Source organism: Oncorhynchus nerka, linkage group LG6, assembly GCF_034236695.1.
Source record: "Oncorhynchus nerka isolate Pitt River linkage group LG6, Oner_Uvic_2.0, whole genome shotgun sequence".
NCBI classification, from domain to species: Eukaryota; Metazoa; Chordata; class Actinopteri; order Salmoniformes; family Salmonidae; genus Oncorhynchus; species Oncorhynchus nerka.
The window spans coordinates 5,467,315-5,486,515 of NC_088401.1; positions in this window are offsets into that span (position 1 = coordinate 5,467,315).

Sequence of the window (19,201 nt, forward strand, 5' to 3'; positions counted from 1 at the left end):
GGCACTGAGGTTTGTACAGTAGGTTATAGGCCCAATACATTTTCACTGCATATTGGCATTGCTTGAATTGCCCTGCCAATGTTGTTATTTTCTAACCATTTTGGGTGTATTATCACACTGGTGTTAGATAATTTGTTGTATTACTTGTTAGTTTAATGTTTTTATTTGACTGGACTGATGGCCTACATCTGATGATCCGTTGGAGGGGAGATGATGAGGTTGCCTCTGCCTCCTCTCTCCCTCCTCTCTGCCTCCTCTCTGCCTCCTCTCTCCCTCCTCTCTCCCTCCTCTCTCCCTCCTCTCTGCCTCCTCTCTGCCTCCTCTCTCCCTCCTCTCTGCCTCCTCTCTGCCTCCTCTCTGCCTCCTCTCTCCCTCCTCTCTGACTCCTCTCTGCCTCCTCTCTGCCTCCTCTCTCCCTCCTCTCTCCCTCCTCTCTGCCTCCTCTTTCCCTCCTCTCTGACTCCTCTCTTTCTCCTCTCTGCCTCCTCTCCTCTCTCCCTCCTCTCTCCCTCCTCTCTCCTCCTCTCTCCCCCTCTCTCTGCCTCCTCTCTGCCTCCTCTCTGCCTCCTCTCTCCCTCCTCTCTCCCTCCTCTCTGCCTCCTCTCTCCCTCCTCTCTCCCTCCTCTCTGCCTCCTCTCTGCCTCCTCTCTCCCTCCTCTCTCCCTCCTCTCTGCCTCCTCTCTCCCTCCTCTCTCCCTCCTCTCTCCCTCCTCTCTGCCTCCTCTCTGCCTCCTCTCTGCCTCCTCTCTCCCTCCTCTCTCCCTCCTCTCTGCCTCCTCTCTCCCTCCTCTCTGCCTCCTCTCTCCCTCCTCTCTCCCTCCTCTCTGCCTCCTCTCTCCCTCCTCTCTGCCTCCTCTCTGCCTCCTCTCTGCCTCCTCTCTCCCTCCTCTCTCCCTCCTCTCTCCCTCCTTCCACAGAGAAAAGGGGACACGGTCTTCCAGCTGATGGCGAAACTTAAATCACACTGCATTACTTCTTCCTCGTGCATCAATTCAGTTACTCTTATGACCAGAGAAAGTGAAATATTCCTCGATATTATAAAAAAGACCCAAACTGGAAATAATAACAAAGCAAGCTTATCGAAAACACCTGCATTTTATGGCTTATAAAACTGAGGAACTTAAGTGTTGACAGTTGACTGAGTAACAACTTAAACATGAAGTCATAAAAACAGCAGCTCTCTGCTGTATTCAGTGTCTCTCTCTAGTGATGGTTTTAAAAACTTTTGAAATCTCACAGGATCAACTTTGCCGAAGCTTTCCTGGTGTCTTTTTTTTTTATACAGTCTATGGCTTCAGGAAACTGTGCGGACATGGTGATCTGAGCTTTCTGATTGGCCAGCGGTTAGGCCTTAAAGGTGCACTTGATTTGCTCTCTGGGCGGGTAGGCGGAGTTCTACCTTTCAGACACATGACATGAGAACACCTTGCCTTCCCGCCTCTCGGGCTGCTGAATCAACTGCCAACGGAGCGAAACGAATAAAACTAATTGGAAAACAAGCTTTTATCATTGTTTTTAATTTTTTAATTTTAACGTTTGGTGATCGACTAGGAATGGCTTGGAGATCAACCAGTCGTTGACCACTGATCTAGAGTCCTCTATCTATCTCTATGCGTCCGGCCAGCCAAAGCAATACACATCTAGCTAGCCTAGCGATGCCTGCCTGGAAGGCTGTTGTTGCCAAGAGCAGTGGGCCGTGACCAACTGATAGGACGGAGGCTTCTCTCCAGGGTTTGTCGTCTGTACAGTGTGGGACCCTGAGACCCAGCCCTCAAATAAACAACCTGACAAAGAGGGGAGATTGAGGCGGACATCCCAGGGATTGACCCCCTGGTCAGCAACACTTAACGTACAAAGTGGGGTTATGTGTTTGGTAAGCGGTGTCACGGTGTGGAGGTTTAACATGACAATGTGTGAACGTTGGGCTTGATGCTTGATGCAGGCAAGTGATTCCCCCCCACCCGCCCCGGGATGCTCTGTGATCCCCCCGAGATGCCCTGCAGATATGATCAGTCAGTAATTGTTCATCATGGCCTATAGAGGCAGTCCAGTCTGGTGTGTCTCCACAGGCAGTAGGCGAGGGCGCGCGCACGCACACACACACACACACACACACACACACACACAATGTCTACGTCCCAACTAGCACCCTATCCCCTGCATAGAGAGAGATGGGGGAGAGAGAGAGAGAGAGAGAGAGAGAGAGAGAGAGAGACCACCTAAAAGGAAGCGATTCCCAAACCTTCCATAACAAAGCCATCACCTACAGAGAGATGAACCTGGAGAAGAGTCCCCTAAGCAAGCTGGTCCTGGGGCTCTGTTCACAAACACACCCCCTACATAGTCCCAGGACAGCAGCACAATTAGACCCAACCAAATCATGAGAAAACAAAAAGATAATTACTTGACACATTGGAAAGAATTAACAAAAAAACAGAGCAAACTAGAATGCTATTTGGCCCTAAACAGAGAGTACACAGCGGCAGAATTTCTGACCACTGTGACTGACCCAAAAATAAGGAAAGCTTTGACTATGTACAGACTCAGCGAGCATAGCCTTGCTATTGAGAAAGGCCGCCGTAGGCAGACATGGCTCTCAAGAGAAGACAGGCTATGTGCTCACTGCCCACAAAATGAGGTGGAAACTGAGCTGCACTTCCTAACCTCCTGCCCAATGTATGACCATATTAGAGAGACATATTTCCCTCAGATTACACAGATCCACAAAGAATTAGAAAACAAATCCAATTTTGAAAAACTCTCATATCTACTGGGTGAAATTCCACAGTGTGCCATCAAAGCAGCAAGATTTGTGACCTGTTGCCACGAGAAAAGGGCAACCAGTGAAGAACACGCACCATTGTAAATACAACCCATATCTATGCTTATTTATTTTATCTTGTGTCCTTTACCATTTGTACATTGTATATATATATATATATATATATATATGACATTTGTAATGTCTTTATTGTTTTGAAACTTCTGTATGTGTGATGTCTACTGTTAATTTTTATTGTTTATTTCACTTTATATATTATCTACCTCACTTGCTTTGGCAATGTTAACACATGTTTCCCATGCCAATAAAGCCCTTGAATTGAATTGAATTGAATTGAATTGAGAGAGAGACGGGGAGAGAGAGAGACGGGGAGAGAGAGAGAGAGAGAGAGAGGGGAGAGGAGAGAGACGGGGAGAGAGAGAGAGACGGGGAGAGTGAGACAGGGAGGGAGATAGAGAGACGGGGAGAGAGAGAGACGGGGAGAGAGAGAGAGACGGGGAGAGAGAGAGAGAGAGAGAGAGGGGAGAGAGAGAGAGGGAGAGGGGAGAGATGAGACAGGGGGGAGATAGAGAGACGGGGAGAGAGAGAGAGAGAGAGAGAGAGACGGGGAGACTGGGGAGAGAGACGGGGAGAGAGAGAGAGAGACGGGGAGAGTGAGAGAGAGAGAGACGGGGAGGGAGATAGAGAGGGAGAGAGAGATGAGGACAGAGAGAGTGAGAGCGACAGGGACAGAGAGACAGGAGAGATAGAGAGAGGGGAGATAGAGAGATGGGGACAGAGAGAGTGAGAGCGACAGGGACAGAGAGACAGGAGAGAGAGACAGGGGGAGATAGAGAGATGGGGACAGAGAGGGGACAGAGAGAGAGAGACAGAGAGTGAGGGAGAGAGAGACAGGGAGAGAGTAGAGACGGGGAGAGAGAGAGATGGGGACAGAGAGACAGGAGAGAGAGACAGAGAGCGAGGGGAGAGAGACAGGGAGAGGTAGAGAGTGTAATTATGCAGAGCTGTAAATGTGGTGAGTGGGTATGAATGAATGGCACATCTCTGAGCCGGGAGAGATAACTTTTGTTTCCTGGAGCTCATCAAACACACGGAGATACACACAGTGTTAGCAGACATAGATAGAGTTACAAGACTTAAACTCACATACACACACACACAGTTCTGTCAGCTCAACAGTCATAATGTCTCAGGGGATTTCCTGCTGCTTATCATCAGTCAAATGGATGTTTCTGTTCTGTCACATGGAATAGAATGATGGATGAAGATTCTAAACATTCTATTCTTCACTCTGGTTGGTCCTGCCCAGTGTGACAAACATTCTATTCTTCACTCTGGGATGGAAAGGGATGGATATGGCTGGATTGGTACATGTACGTTGGTAGCAATAAAACCCCTCTAATCAGGGCCTGATTTAAACCTGGGACACCAGGGGGTGATTCCCCTCTAATCAGGGACTGATTTAGACCTGGGACACCAGGTGGGTGATTCCTCTCTAATCAGGGACTGATTTAGACCTGGGACACCAGGTGGGTGATTCTCCTCTAATCAGGGACTGATTTAGACCTGGGACACCAGGTGGGTGATTCCCCTCTAATCAGGGACTGATTTAGGCCTGGGACACCAGGTGGGTGATTCCCCTCTAATCAGGGACTGATTTAGTCCTGGGACACCAGGCGGGTGATTCCCCTCTAATCAGGGACTGATTTAGGCCTGGGACACCAGGTGGGTGCCATTCATTATCAGGTAGAACAGAAAATCACCAGTACTCCAGACCCATCTGTTGTCCCATTTGCCCAAAATGTCAGCCTCAGTCCAGAGATTTTGAATTTACAACCTGAGATAACAGAACTTGGGTGAGAGAGAGAGAGAGAGAGAGAGAGAGAGAGAGAGAGAGAGAGAGAGAGAGAGAGCAAAGCCATCACCTACAGAGAGCTGGTAGGAACGTTGACAATCTGCTTCCTGCTGTTTAGGGAAAGGCAAGATATAGTTCTAAAAAAGGAAGCCCACTTTAAATCTTAGCTTTTTAACTTATCTTATTATTTAATGTATCTTAGCTCATCTATATGTTTTTATGTTAAATCCTTGTCAATCCAAAAGCCCAGATGTTTATAGGCAGAGAACGATCCAATAAATCAATATGTAGTCCATCTGAGAAACTTTTTTTGCGAGAATTAGAGAACAACATACACTGAGTGTATAAAACCGTAGGGATGGTGCCAGGTTTCCTCGAGACGTGACGCTGCCACCACCGTGCTTCACCGTAGGGATGGTACCAGGATTCCTCGAGATGTGACGCTGCCACCACCGTGCTTCACCGTAGGGATGGTGCCAGGTTTCCTCGAGATGTGACGCTGCCACCACCGTGCTTCACCGTAGGGATGGTACCAGGTTTCCTCCAGACGTGAGGCTGCCACCACCGTGCTTCACCGTAGGGATGGTGCCAGGTTTCCTCGAGATGTGACGCTGCCACCACCGTGCTTCACCGTAGGGATGGTGCCAGGTTTCCTCCAGACGTGACGCTGCCACCACCGTGCTTCACCGTAGGGATGGTGCCAGGTTTCCTCCAGACGTGAGCCTGCCACCACCGTGCTTCACCGTAGGGATGGTGCCAGGTTTCCTCCAGACGTGAGGCTGCCACCACCGTGCTTCACCGTAGGGATGGTGCCCGGTTTCCTCCAGACGTGACGCTGCCACCACCATGCTTCACCGTAGGGATGGTGCCCGGTTTCCTCCAGACGTGACGCTGCCACCACCGTGCTTCACCGTAGGGATGGTGCCAGGTTTCCTCCAGACGTGACGCTGCCACCACCGTGCTTCACCGTAGGGATGGTGCCAGGTTTCCTCCAGACGTGACGCTGCCACCACCGTGCTTCACCGTAGGGATGGTGCCAGGTATCCTCCAGACGTGAGGCTGCCACCACCGTGCTTCACCGTAGGGATGGTGCCAGGTTTCCTCCAGACGTGACGCTGCCACCACCGTGCTTCACCGTAGGGATGGTGCCAGGTATCCTCCGGACGTGAGGCTGCCACCACCGTGCTTCACCGTAGGGATGGTGCCAGGTTTCCTCCAGACGTGACGCTGCCACCACCGTACTTCACCGTAGGGATGGTGCCAGGTTTCCTCCAAACGTGACGCTGCCACCACCGTGCTTCACCGTAGGGATGGTGCCAGGTTTCCTCCAGACGTGACGCTGCCACCACCGTGCTTCACCGTAGGGATGGTGCCAGGTATCCTCCAGACGTGAGGCTGCCACCACCGTGCTTCACCGTAGGGATGGTGCCAGGTTTCCTCCAGATGTGACGCTGCCACCACCGTGCTTCACCGTAGGGATGGTGCCAGGTATCCTCCAGACGTGACGCTGCCACCACCGTGCTTCACCGTTGGGATGGTGCCAGGTATCCTCCAGATGTGACGCTGCCACCACCGTGCTTCACCGTAGGGATGGTGCCAGGTATCCTCCAGACGTGAGGCTGCCACCACCGTGCTTCACCGTTGGGATGGTGCCAGGTTTCCTCCAGACGTGACGCTGCCACCACCGTGCTTCACCGTAGGGATGGTGCCAGGTATCCTCCAGACGTGAGGCTGCCACCACCGTGCTTCACCGTAGGGATGGTGCCAGGTATCCTCCAGACGTGACGCTGCCACCACCGTGCTTCACCGTAGGGATGGTGCCAGGTTTCCTCCAGACGTGACGCTGCCACCACCGTGCTTCACCGTAGGGATGGTGCCAGGTATCCTCCAGACGTGAGGCTGCCACCACCGTGCTTCACCGTAGGGATGGTGCCAGGTATCCTCCAGACGTGACGCTGCCACCACCGTGCTTCACCGTAGGGATGGTGCCAGGTTTCCTCCAGACGTTACGCTGCCACCACCGTGCTTCACCGAAGGGATGGTGCCAGGTTTCCTCCAGACGTGACGCTGCCACCACCGTGCTTCACCGTAGGGATGGTGCCAGGTTTCCTCCAGACGTGACGCTGCCACCACCGTGCTTCACCGTAGGGATGGTGCCAGGTATCCTCCAGACGTGACGCTGCCACCACCGTGCTTCACCGTAGGGATGGTGCAAGGTTTCCTCCAGACGTGACGCTGCCACCACCGTGCTTCACCGTAGGGATGGTGCCAGGTATCCTCCAGACGTGACGCTGCCACCACCGTGCTTCACCGTACGGATGGTGCCAGGTTTCCTCCAGACGTGACACTGCCACCACCGTGCTTCACCGTAGGGATGGTGCCAGGTATCCTCCAGACGTGAGGCTGCCACCACCGTACTTCACCGTAGGGATGGTGCCAGGTTTCCTCCAGACGTGACGCTGCCACCACCGTGCTTCACCGTAGGGATGGTGCCAGGTATCCTCCAGACGTGACGCTGCCACCACCGTGCTTCACCGTAGCGATGGTGCCAGGTATCCTCCAGACGTGACGCTGTGAAAAATACGACTCACTTGTATTGATAACTACATTGTTGATTCTGAATGACAACTTTAAACTACTACATTTCTAACTTGCTAGCTACCTAATTGTTTTGTTTTAGCGATCCTGATTTCATTCATCCGTAGTATGTTACCTCAAATGGGTAATTTCAGACGCTACACTCTCAGGGAAGGGAAGTTTGAGCTAGCGTTTTCACAATTTACATGCTAGCTAACGTTAAAATACCCAGTTGAAATTAACTTTTTTTCCTTAAGTATTAATACAATAGTTTTACATTACAGTAAAGTAAAAGTGTTTAAAAGTATCCAACATTTCACACACAGCATTTTTTGTTGTTGTAGCATTTTGTCTTTTTCCCCAACAATGAGTCGGCGCGACATCGGACGGGTTATCGTAGGTCACATTACATATAATATTATTATAATAATAACAGGTATGTTTATGGGTAACTGTCAGAATAAAGGAAACACCAACATAAAGTTTCTTAACAGGGCGTTGAGCCACCACGAGCTGCCAGAACAGCTTCAACAGGGGCTCGGTGGAGATTCTACAAGTGTCTGGAATGCTATTGTGACATCATTCTTCCATGAAAAAAATTCCATAATTTGGTATTTTGTTGATGGTGGTGAAAAATGATGTCTCAGTCGTCGCTCTAGAATCTTCCTATGAGTGTTCAATTGGGTTGTGATCTGGTGACTGAGACAAACAGACACACACACACACACTTTAAAGTAAGAGAGCGAGACGGTAAAATGAGGTAGAAGCAGGGATGAATAAAGTGGGAGATGGGATCTTATCCCTGAGTTGTAAACAAGTACGTGGACGTTTCCTACCTGTGTCGACTCCATTGTCTGGGAAATCATTTCAGAGGCGGATTCTTTTTCTGCTGGGTGTATTAAAACGTCCTTGGTTAGGACGAGTTTATACACACACGCACACACACCGTGACAGACACACACACACACACACACACACACACACACACACACACACACACACACACACACACACACACACACACACACACACACACACACACACACACACACTCAGACACTCACACTCAGACACACACACTCATACCAGAGAAAAGAAAGGGCAGGCAGGCTGATATTTTTAGCTGTTTTTCCATGAGTGGATTCTGTTTTGTTAGGCAGAGTGGATTATTTTAGACTAGTTAGACATAATAGATTATTTTAGACTAGTTAGACAGAGTGGATTATTTTAGACTAGTTAGGCAGAGTGGATTATTTTAGACTAGTTAGGCAGAATGGATTATTTTAGACTAGTTAGACAGAGTGGATTATTTTAGACTAGTTAGACAGAGTGGGTTATTTTAGACTAGTTAGGCAGAGTGGATTATTTTAGACTAGTTAGACAGAGTGGATTATTTTAGACTAGTTAGACAGAGTGGATTATTTTAGACTAGTTAGGCAGAGTGGATTATTTTAGACTAGTTAGACAGAGTGGATTATTTTAGACTAGTTAGACAGAGTGGATTATTTTAGACTAGTTAGACAGAGTGGATTATTTTAGACTAGTTAGACAGAGTGGGTTATTTTAGACTAGTTAGGCAGAGTGGGTTATTTTAGACTAGTTAGACAGAATATATTATTTTAGACTAGTTAGGCAGAGTGGATTATTTTAGACTAGTTAGACAGAATATATTATTTTAGACTAGTTAGGCAGAGTGGGTTATTTTAGACTAGTTAGACAGAGTGGGTTATTTTAGACTAGTTAGGCAGATTGGGTTATTTTAGACTAGTTAGGCAGAGTGGATTATTTTAGACTAGTTAGGCAGAGTGGATTATTTTAGACTAGTTAGGCAGAATGGATTATTTTAGACTAGTTAGACAGAGTGGATTATTTTAGACTAGTTAGGCAGAGTGGATTATTTTAGACTAGTTAGACAGAGTGGATTATTTTAGACTAGTTAGACAGAGTGGATTATTTTAGACTAGTTAGACAGAATAGATTATTTTAGACTAGTTAGACAGAATAGATTATTTTAGACTAGTTAGACAGAATAGATTATTTCAGACTAGTTAGACAGAGTGGATTATTTTAGACTAGTTAGGCAGAATGGATTATTTTAGACTAGTTAGGCAGAGTGGATTATTTTAGACTAGTTAGGCAGAATGGATTATTTTAGACTAGTTAGGCAGAATATATTATTTTAGACTAGTTAGACAGAATGGATTATTTTAGACTAGTTAGGCAGAGTGGATTATTTTAGACTAGTTAGGCAGAATGGATTATTTTAGACTAGTTAGACAGAGTGGATTATTTTAGACTAGTTAGACAGAGTGGATTATTTTAGACTAGTTAGACAGAGTGGGTTATTTTAGACTAGTTAGACAGAGTGGGTTATTTTAGACTAGTTAGGCAGAGTGGGTTATTTTAGACTAGTTAGACAGAGTGGATTATTTTAGACTAGTTAGACAGAGTGGGTTATTTTAGACTAGTTAGACAGAATGGATTATTTTAGACTAGTTAGACAGAGTGGATTATTTTAGACTAGTTAGGCAGAGTGGATTATTTTAGACTAGTTAGGCAGAATGGATTATTTTAGACTAGTTAGACAGAGTGGATTATTTTAGACTAGTTAGACAGAGTGGGTTATTTTAGACTAGTTAGGCAGAGTGGATTATTTTAGACTAGTTAGACAGAGTGGATTATTTTAGACTAGTTAGACAGAGTGGATTATTTTAGACTAGTTAGACAGAGTGGATTATTTTAGACTAGTTAGACAGAGTGGGTTATTTTAGACTAGTTAGGCAGAGTGGGTTATTTTAGACTAGTTAGACAGAATATATTATTTTAGACTAGTTAGGCAGAGTGGATTATTTTAGACTAGTTAGACAGAATATATTATTTTAGACTAGTTAGGCAGAGTGGGTTATTTTAGACTAGTTAGACAGAGTGGGTTATTTAAGACTAGTTAGGCAGATTGGGTTATTTTAGACTAGTTAGGCAGAGTGGATTATTTTAGACTAGTTAGGCAGAGTGGATTATTTTAGACTAGTTAGGCAGAATGGATTATTTTAGACTAGTTAGACAGAGTGGATTATTTTAGACTAGTTAGGCAGAGTGGATTATTTTAGACTAGTTAGACAGAGTGGATTATTTTAGACTAGTTAGACAGAGTGGATTATTTTAGACTAGTTAGACAGAATAGATTATTTTAGACTAGTTAGACAGAATAGATTATTTTAGACTAGTTAGACAGAATAGATTATTTCAGACTAGTTAGACAGAGTGGATTATTTTAGACTAGTTAGGCAGAATGGATTATTTTAGACTAGTTAGGCAGAGTGGATTATTTTAGACTAGTTAGGCAGAATGGATTATTTTAGACTAGTTAGGCAGAATATATTATTTTAGACTAGTTAGACAGAATGGATTATTTTAGACTAGTTAGGCAGAGTGGATTATTTTAGACTAGTTAGGCAGAATGGATTATTTTAGACTAGTTAGACAGAGTGGATTATTTTAGACTAGTTAGACAGAGTGGATTATTTTAGACTAGTTAGACAGAGTGGGTTATTTTAGACTAGTTAGACAGAGTGGGTTATTTTAGACTAGTTAGGCAGAGTGGGTTATTTTAGACTAGTTAGACAGAGTGGATTATTTTAGACTAGTTAGACAGAGTGGGTTATTTTAGACTAGTTAGACAGAATGGATTATTTTAGACTAGTTAGACAGAGTGGATTATTTTAGACTAGTTAGGCAGAGTGGATTATTTTAGACTAGTTAGGCAGAATGGATTATTTTAGACTAGTTAGACAGAGTTTATTTTAGACTAGTTAGGCAGAGTGGATTATTTTAGACTAGTTAGGCAGAATGGATTATTTTAGACTAGTTAGGCAGAGTGGATTATTTTAGACTAGTTAGACAGAGTGGATTATTTTAGACTAGTTAGGCAGAATGGATTATTTTAGACTAGTTAGGCAGAGTGGATTATTTTAGACTAGTTAGGCAGAATGGATTATTTTAGACTAGTTAGGCAGAATATATTATTTTAGACTAGTTAGACAGAATGGATTATTTTAGACTAGTTAGGCAGAGTGGATTATTTTAGACTAGTTAGGCAGAATGGATTATTTTAGACTAGTTAGACAGAGTGGATTATTTTAGACTAGTTAGACAGAGTGGATTATTTTAGACTAGTTAGACAGAGTGGGTTATTTTAGACTAGTTAGACAGAGTGGGTTATTTTAGACTAGTTAGGCAGAGTGGGTTATTTTAGACTAGTTAGACAGAGTGGATTATTTTAGACTAGTTAGACAGAGTGGGTTATTTTAGACTAGTTAGACAGAATGGATTATTTTAGACTAGTTAGACAGAGTGGATTATTTTAGACTAGTTAGGCAGAGTGGATTATTTTAGACTAGTTAGGCAGAATGGATTATTTTAGACTAGTTAGACAGAGTGGATTATTTTAGACTAGTTAGGCAGAGTGGATTATTTTAGACTAGTTAGACAGAGTGGGTTATTTTAGACTAGTTAGACAGAGTGGGTTATTTTAGACTAGTTAGGCAGAGTGGATTATTTTAGACTAGTTAGACAGAGTGGATTATTTTAGACTAGTTAGACAGAGTGGGTTATTTTAGACTAGTTAGGCAGAGTGGGTTATTTTAGACTAGTTAGACAGAGTGGATTATTTTAGACTAGTTAGACAGAGTGGGTTATTTTAGACTAGTTAGACAGAATGGATTATTTTAGACTAGTTAGACAGAGTGGATTATTTTAGACTAGTTAGGCAGAGTGGATTATTTTAGACTAGTTAGGCAGAGTGGGTTATTTTAGACTAGTTAGACAGAGTGGATTATTTTAGACTAGTTAGGCAGAGTGGATTATTTTAGACTAGTTAGACAGAGTGGGTTATTTTAGACTAGTTAGACAGAGTGGGTTATTTTAGACTAGTTAGGCAGAGTGGATTATTTTAGACTAGTTAGACAGAGTGGATTATTTTAGACTAGTTAGACAGAGTGGGTTATTTTAGACTAGTTAGGCAGAGTGGGTTATTTTAGACTAGTTAGACAGAGTGGATTATTTTAGACTAGTTAGACAGAGTGGGTTATTTTAGACTAGTTAGACAGAATGGATTATTTTAGACTAGTTAGACAGAGTGGATTATTTTAGACTAGTTAGGCAGAGTGGATTATTTTAGACTAGTTAGGCAGAGTGGGTTATTTTAGACTAGTTAGGCAGAGTGGGTTATTTTAGACTAGTTAGACAGAATATATTATTTTAGACTAGTTAGGCAGAGTGGATTATTTTAGACTAGTTAGACAGAATGGATTATTTTAGACTAGTTAGGCAGAGTGGGTTATTTTAGACTAGTTAGACAGAGTGGGTTATTTTAGACTAGTTAGACAGAGTGGATTATTTTAGACTAGTTAGACAGAGTGGATTATTTTAGACTAGTTAGGCAGAATGGATTATTTTAGACTAGTTAGGCAGAATATATTATTTTAGACTAGTTAGACCGAATGGATTATTTTAGACTAGTTAGGCAGAGTGGATTATTTTAGACTAGTTAGGCAGAATGGATTATTTTAGACTAGTTAGACAGAGTGGATTATTTTAGACTAGTTAGACAGAGTGGATTATTTTAGACTAGTTAGGCAGAGTGGATTATTTTAGACTAGTTAGGCAGAATGGATTATTTTAGACTAGTTAGACAGAGTGGATTATTTTAGACTAGTTAGGCAGAGTGGATTATTTTAGACTAGTTAGGCAGAATGGATTATTTTAGACTAGTTAGGCAGAGTGGATTATTTTAGACTAGTTAGACAGAGTGGATTATTTTAGACTAGTTAGGCAGAATATATTATTTTAGACTAGTTAGACAGAATGGATTATTTTAGACTAGTTAGGCAGAGTGGATTATTTTAGACTAGTTAGGCAGAATGGATTATTTTAGACTAGTTAGACAGAGTGGATTATTTTAGACTAGTTAGACAGAGTGGATTATTTTAGACTAGTTAGACAGAGTGGGTTATTTTAGACTAGTTAGACAGAGTGGGTTATTTTAGACTAGTTAGGCAGAGTGGGTTATTTTAGACTAGTTAGACAGAGTGGATTATTTTAGACTAGTTAGACAGAGTGGGTTATTTTAGACTAGTTAGACAGAATGGATTATTTTAGACTAGTTAGACAGAGTGGATTATTTTAGACTAGTTAGGCAGAGTGGATTATTTTAGACTAGTTAGGCAGAATGGATTATTTTAGACTAGTTAGACAGAGTGGATTATTTTAGACTAGTTAGGCAGAGTGGATTATTTTAGACTAGTTAGACAGAGTGGGTTATTTTAGACTAGTTAGACAGAGTGGGTTATTTTAGACTAGTTAGGCAGAGTGGATTATTTTAGACTAGTTAGACAGAGTGGATTATTTTAGACTAGTTAGACAGAGTGGGTTATTTTAGACTAGTTAGGCAGAGTGGGTTATTTTAGACTAGTTAGACAGAGTGGATTATTTTAGACTAGTTAGACAGAGTGGGTTATTTTAGACTAGTTAGACAGAATGGATTATTTTAGACTAGTTAGACAGAGTGGATTATTTTAGACTAGTTAGGCAGAGTGGATTATTTTAGACTAGTTAGGCAGAGTGGGTTATTTTAGACTAGTTAGGCAGAGTGGGTTATTTTAGACTAGTTAGACAGAATATATTATTTTAGACTAGTTAGGCAGAGTGGATTATTTTAGACTAGTTAGACAGAATATATTATTTTAGACTAGTTAGGCAGAGTGGGTTATTTTAGACTAGTTAGACAGAGTGGGTTATTTTAGACTAGTTAGACAGAGTGGATTATTTTAGACTAGTTAGACAGAGTGGATTATTTTAGACTAGTTAGGCAGAATGGATTATTTTAGACTAGTTAGGCAGAATATATTATTTTAGACTAGTTAGACCGAATGGATTATTTTAGACTAGTTAGGCAGAGTGGATTATTTTAGACTAGTTAGGCAGAATGGATTATTTTAGACTAGTTAGACAGAGTGGATTATTTTAGACTAGTTAGACAGAGTGGGTTATTTTAGACTAGTTAGACAGAGTGGGTTATTTTAGACTAGTTAGGCAGAGTGGGTTATTTTAGGCTAGTTAGACAGAGTGGATTATTTTAGACTAGTTAGACAGAGTGGGTTATTTTAGACTAGTTAGACAGAATGGATTATTTTAGACTAGTTAGACAGAGTGGATTATTTTAGACTAGTTAGGCAGAGTGGATTATTTTAGACTAGTTAGGCAGAATGGATTATTTTAGACTAGTTAGACAGAGTGGATTATTTTAGACTAGTTAGGCAGAGTGGATTATTTTAGACTAGTTAGACAGAGTGGGTTATTTTAGACTAGTTAGACAGAGTGGGTTATTTTAGACTAGTTAGGCAGAGTGGATTATTTTAGACTAGTTAGACAGAGTGGATTATTTTAGACTAGTTAGACAGAGTGGGTTATTTTAGACTAGTTAGGCAGAGTGGGTTATTTTAGACTAGTTAGACAGAGTGGATTATTTTAGACTAGTTAGACAGAGTGGGTTATTTTAGACTAGTTAGACAGAATGGATTATTTTAGACTAGTTAGACAGAGTGGATTATTTTAGACTAGTTAGGCAGAGTGGATTATTTTAGACTAGTTAGGCAGAATGCATTATTTTAGACTAGTTAGACAGAGTGGATTATTTTAGACTAGTTAGGCAGAGTGGATTATTTTAGACTAGTTAGACAGAGTGGATTATTTTAGAGTAGTTAGACAGAGTGGATTATTTTAGACTAGTTAGACAGAGTGGATTATTTTAGACTAGTTAGACAGAGTGGGTTATTTTAGACTAGTTAGGCAGAGTGGGTTATTTTAGACTAGTTAGACAGAATATATTATTTTAGACTAGTTAGGCAGAGTGGATTATTTTAGACTAGTTAGACAGAATATATTATTTTAGACTAGTTAGGCAGAGTGGGTTATTTTAGACTAGTTAGACAGAGTGGGTTATTTTAGACTAGTTAGACAGAGTGGATTATTTTAGACTAGTTAGACAGAGTGGATTATTTTAGACTAGTTAGGCAGAATGGATTATTTTAGACTAGTTAGGCAGAGTGGATTATTTTAGACTAGTTAGGCAGAATGGATTATTTTAGACTAGTTAGGCAGAATGGATTATTTTAGACTAGTTAGACAGAATGGATTATTTTAGACTAGTTAGGCAGAGTGGATTATTTTAGACTAGTTAGGCAGAATGGATTATTTTAGACTAGTTAGACAGAGTGGATTATTTTAGACTAGTTAGACAGAGTGGATTATTTTAGACTAGTTAGACAGAGTGGGTTATTTTAGACTAGTTAGACAGAGTGGGTTATTTTAGACTAGTTAGGCAGAGTGGGTTATTTTAGACTAGTTAGACAGAGTGGATTATTTTAGACTAGTTAGACAGAGTGGGTTATTTTAGACTAGTTAGACAGAATGGATTATTTTAGACTAGTTAGACAGAGTGGATTATTTTAGACTAGTTAGGCAGAGTGGATTATTTTAGACTAGTTAGGCAGAATGGATTATTTTAGACTAGTTAGACAGAGTGGATTATTTTAGACTAGTTAGGCAGAGTGGATTATTTTAGACCAGTTAGACAGAGTGGGTTATTTTAGACTAGTTAGACAGAGTGGGTTATTTTAGACTAGTTAGGCAGAGTGGATTATTTTAGACTAGTTAGGCAGAGTGGATTATTTTAGACTAGTTAGACAGAATATATTATTTTAGACTAGTTAGGCAGAGTGGATTATTTTAGACTAGTTAGACAGAATATATTATTTTAGACTAGTTAGGCAGAGTGGGTTATTTTAGACTAGTTAGACAGAGTGGGTTATTTTAGACTAGTTAGGCAGATTGGGTTATTTTAGACTAGTTAGACAGAGTGGATTATTTTAGACTAGTTAGGCAGAGTGGATTATTTTAGACTAGTTAGACAGAGTGGATTATTTTAGACTAGTTAGACAGAGTGGATTATTTTAGACTAGTTAGACAGAGTGGGTTATTTTAGACTAGTTAGACAGAATAGATTATTTTAGACTAGTTAGACAGAATGGATTATTTTAGACTAGTTAGACAGAGTGGATTATTTTAGACTAGTTAGGCAGAATGGATTATTTTAGACTAGTTAGGCAGAGTGGATTATTTTAGACTAGTTAGGCAGAATATATTATTTTAGACTAGTTAGACAGAATGGATTATTTTAGACTAGTTAGGCAGAGTGGATTATTTTAGACTAGTTAGGCAGAATGGATTATTTTAGACTAGTTAGACAGAGTGGATTATTTTAGACTAGTTAGACAGAGTGGATTATTTTAGACTAGTTAGACAGAGTGGGTTATTTTAGACTAGTTAGACAGAGTGGGTTATTTTAGACTAGTTAGTCAGAGTGGGTTATTTTAGACTAGTTAGACAGAATATATTATTTTAGACTAGTTAGACAGAGTGGATTATTTTAGACCAGTTAGACAGAGTGGGTTATTTTAGACTAGTTAGACAGAGTGGGTTATTTTAGACTAGTTAGGCAGAGTGGGTTATTTTAGACTAGTTAGACAGAATATATTATTTTAGACTAGTTAGGCAGAGTGGATTATTTTAGACTAGTTAGACAGAATATATTATTTTAGACTAGTTAGGCAGAGTGGGTTATTTTAGACTAGTTAGACAGAGTGGGTTATTTTAGACTAGTTAGGCAGATTGGATTATTTTAGACTAGTTAGACAGAGTGGATTATTTTAGACTAGTTAGGCAGAGTGGATTATTTTAGACTAGTTAGACAGAGTGGATTATTTTAGACTAGTTAGACAGAGTGGATTATTTTAGACTAGTTAGACAGAGTGGGTTATTTTAGACTAGTTAGACAGAATAGATTATTTTAGACTAGTTAGACAGAATGGATTATTTTAGACTAGTTAGACAGAGTGGATTATTTTAGACTAGTTAGGCAGAATGGATTATTTTAGACTAGTTAGGCAGAGTGGATTATTTTAGACTAGTTAGGCAGAATATATTATTTTAGACTAGTTAGACAGAATGGATTATTTTAGACTAGTTAGGCAGAGTGGATTATTTTAGACTAGTTAGGCAGAATGGATTATTTTAGACTAGTTAGACAGAGTGGATTATTTTAGACTAGTTAGACAGAGTGGATTATTTTAGACTAGTTAGACAGAGTGGGTTATTTTAGACTAGTTAGACAGAGTGGGTTATTTTAGACTAGTTAGGCAGAGTGGGTTATTTTAGACTAGTTAGACAGAGTGGATTATTTTAGACTAGTTAGACAGAGTGGGTTATTTTAGACTAGTTAGACAGAATGGATTATTTTAGACTAGTTAGACAGAGTGGATTATTTTAGACTAGTTAGGCAGAGTGGATTATTTTAGACTAGTTAGGCAGAATGGATTATTTTAGACTAGTTAGACAGAGTGGATTATTTTAGACTAGTTAGGCAGAGTGGATTATTTTAGACCAGTTAGACAGAGTGGGTTATTTTAGACTAGTTAGACAGAGTGGATTATTTTAGACTAGTTAGGCAGAGTGGATTATTTTAGACTAGTTAGACAGAATATATTATTTTAGACTAGTTAGGCAGAGTGGATTATTTTAGACTAGTTAGGCAGAATGCATTATTTTAGACTAGTTAGACAGAGTGGATTATTTTAGACTAGTTAGGCAGAGTGGATTATTTTAGACTAGTTAGACAGAGTGGATTATTTTAGAGTAGTTAGACAGAGTGGATTATTTTAGACTAGTTAGACAGAGTGGATTATTTTAGACTAGTTAGACAGAGTGGGTTATTTTAGACTAGTTAGGCAGAGTGGGTTATTTTAGACTAGTTAGACAGAATATATTATTTTAGACTAGTTAGGCAGAGTGGATTATTTTAGACTAGTTAGACAGAATATATTATTTTAGACTAGTTAGGCAGAGTGGGTTATTTTAGACTAGTTAGACAGAGTGGGTTATTTTAGACTAGTTAGACAGAGTGGATTATTTTAGACTAGTTAGACAGAGTGGATTATTTTAGACTAGTTAGGCAGAATGGATTATTTTAGACTAGTTAGGCAGAGTGGATTATTTTAGACTAGTTAGGCAGAATGGATTATTTTAGACTAGTTAGGCAGAATATATTATTTTAGACTAGTTAGACAGAATGGATTATTTTAGACTAGTTAGGCAGAGTGGATTATTTTAGACTAGTTAGGCAGAATGGATTATTTTAGACTAGTTAGACAGAGTGGATTATTTTAGACTAGTTAGACAGAGTGGATTATTTTAGACTAGTTAGACAGAGTGGGTTATTTTAGACTAGTTAGACAGAGTGGGTTATTTTAGACTAGTTAGGCAGAGTGGGTTATTTTAGACTAGTTAGACAGAGTGGATTATTTTAGACTAGTTAGACAGAGTGGGTTATTTTAGACTAGTTAGACAGAATGGATTATTTTAGACTAGTTAGACAGAGTGGATTATTTTAGACTAGTTAGGCAGAGTGGATTATTTTAGACTAGTTAGGCAGAATGGATTATTTTAGACTAGTTAGACAGAGTGGATTATTTTAGACTAGTTAGGCAGAGTGGATTATTTTAGACCAGTTAGACAGAGTGGGTTATTTTAGACTAGTTAGACAGAGTGGGTTATTTTAGACTAGTTAGGCAGAGTGGATTATTTTAGACTAGTTAGGCAGAGTGGGTTATTTTAGACTAGTTAGACAGAATATATTATTTTAGACTAGTTAGGCAGAGTGGATTATTTTAGACTAGTTAGACAGAATATATTATTTTAGACTAGTTAGGCAGAGTGGGTTATTTTAGACTAGTTAGACAGAGTGGGTTATTTTAGACTAGTTAGGCAGATTGGGTTATTTTAGACTAGTTAGACAGAGTGGATTATTTTAGACTAGTTAGGCAGAGTGGATTATTTTAGACTAGTTAGACAGAGTGGATTATTTTAGACTAGTT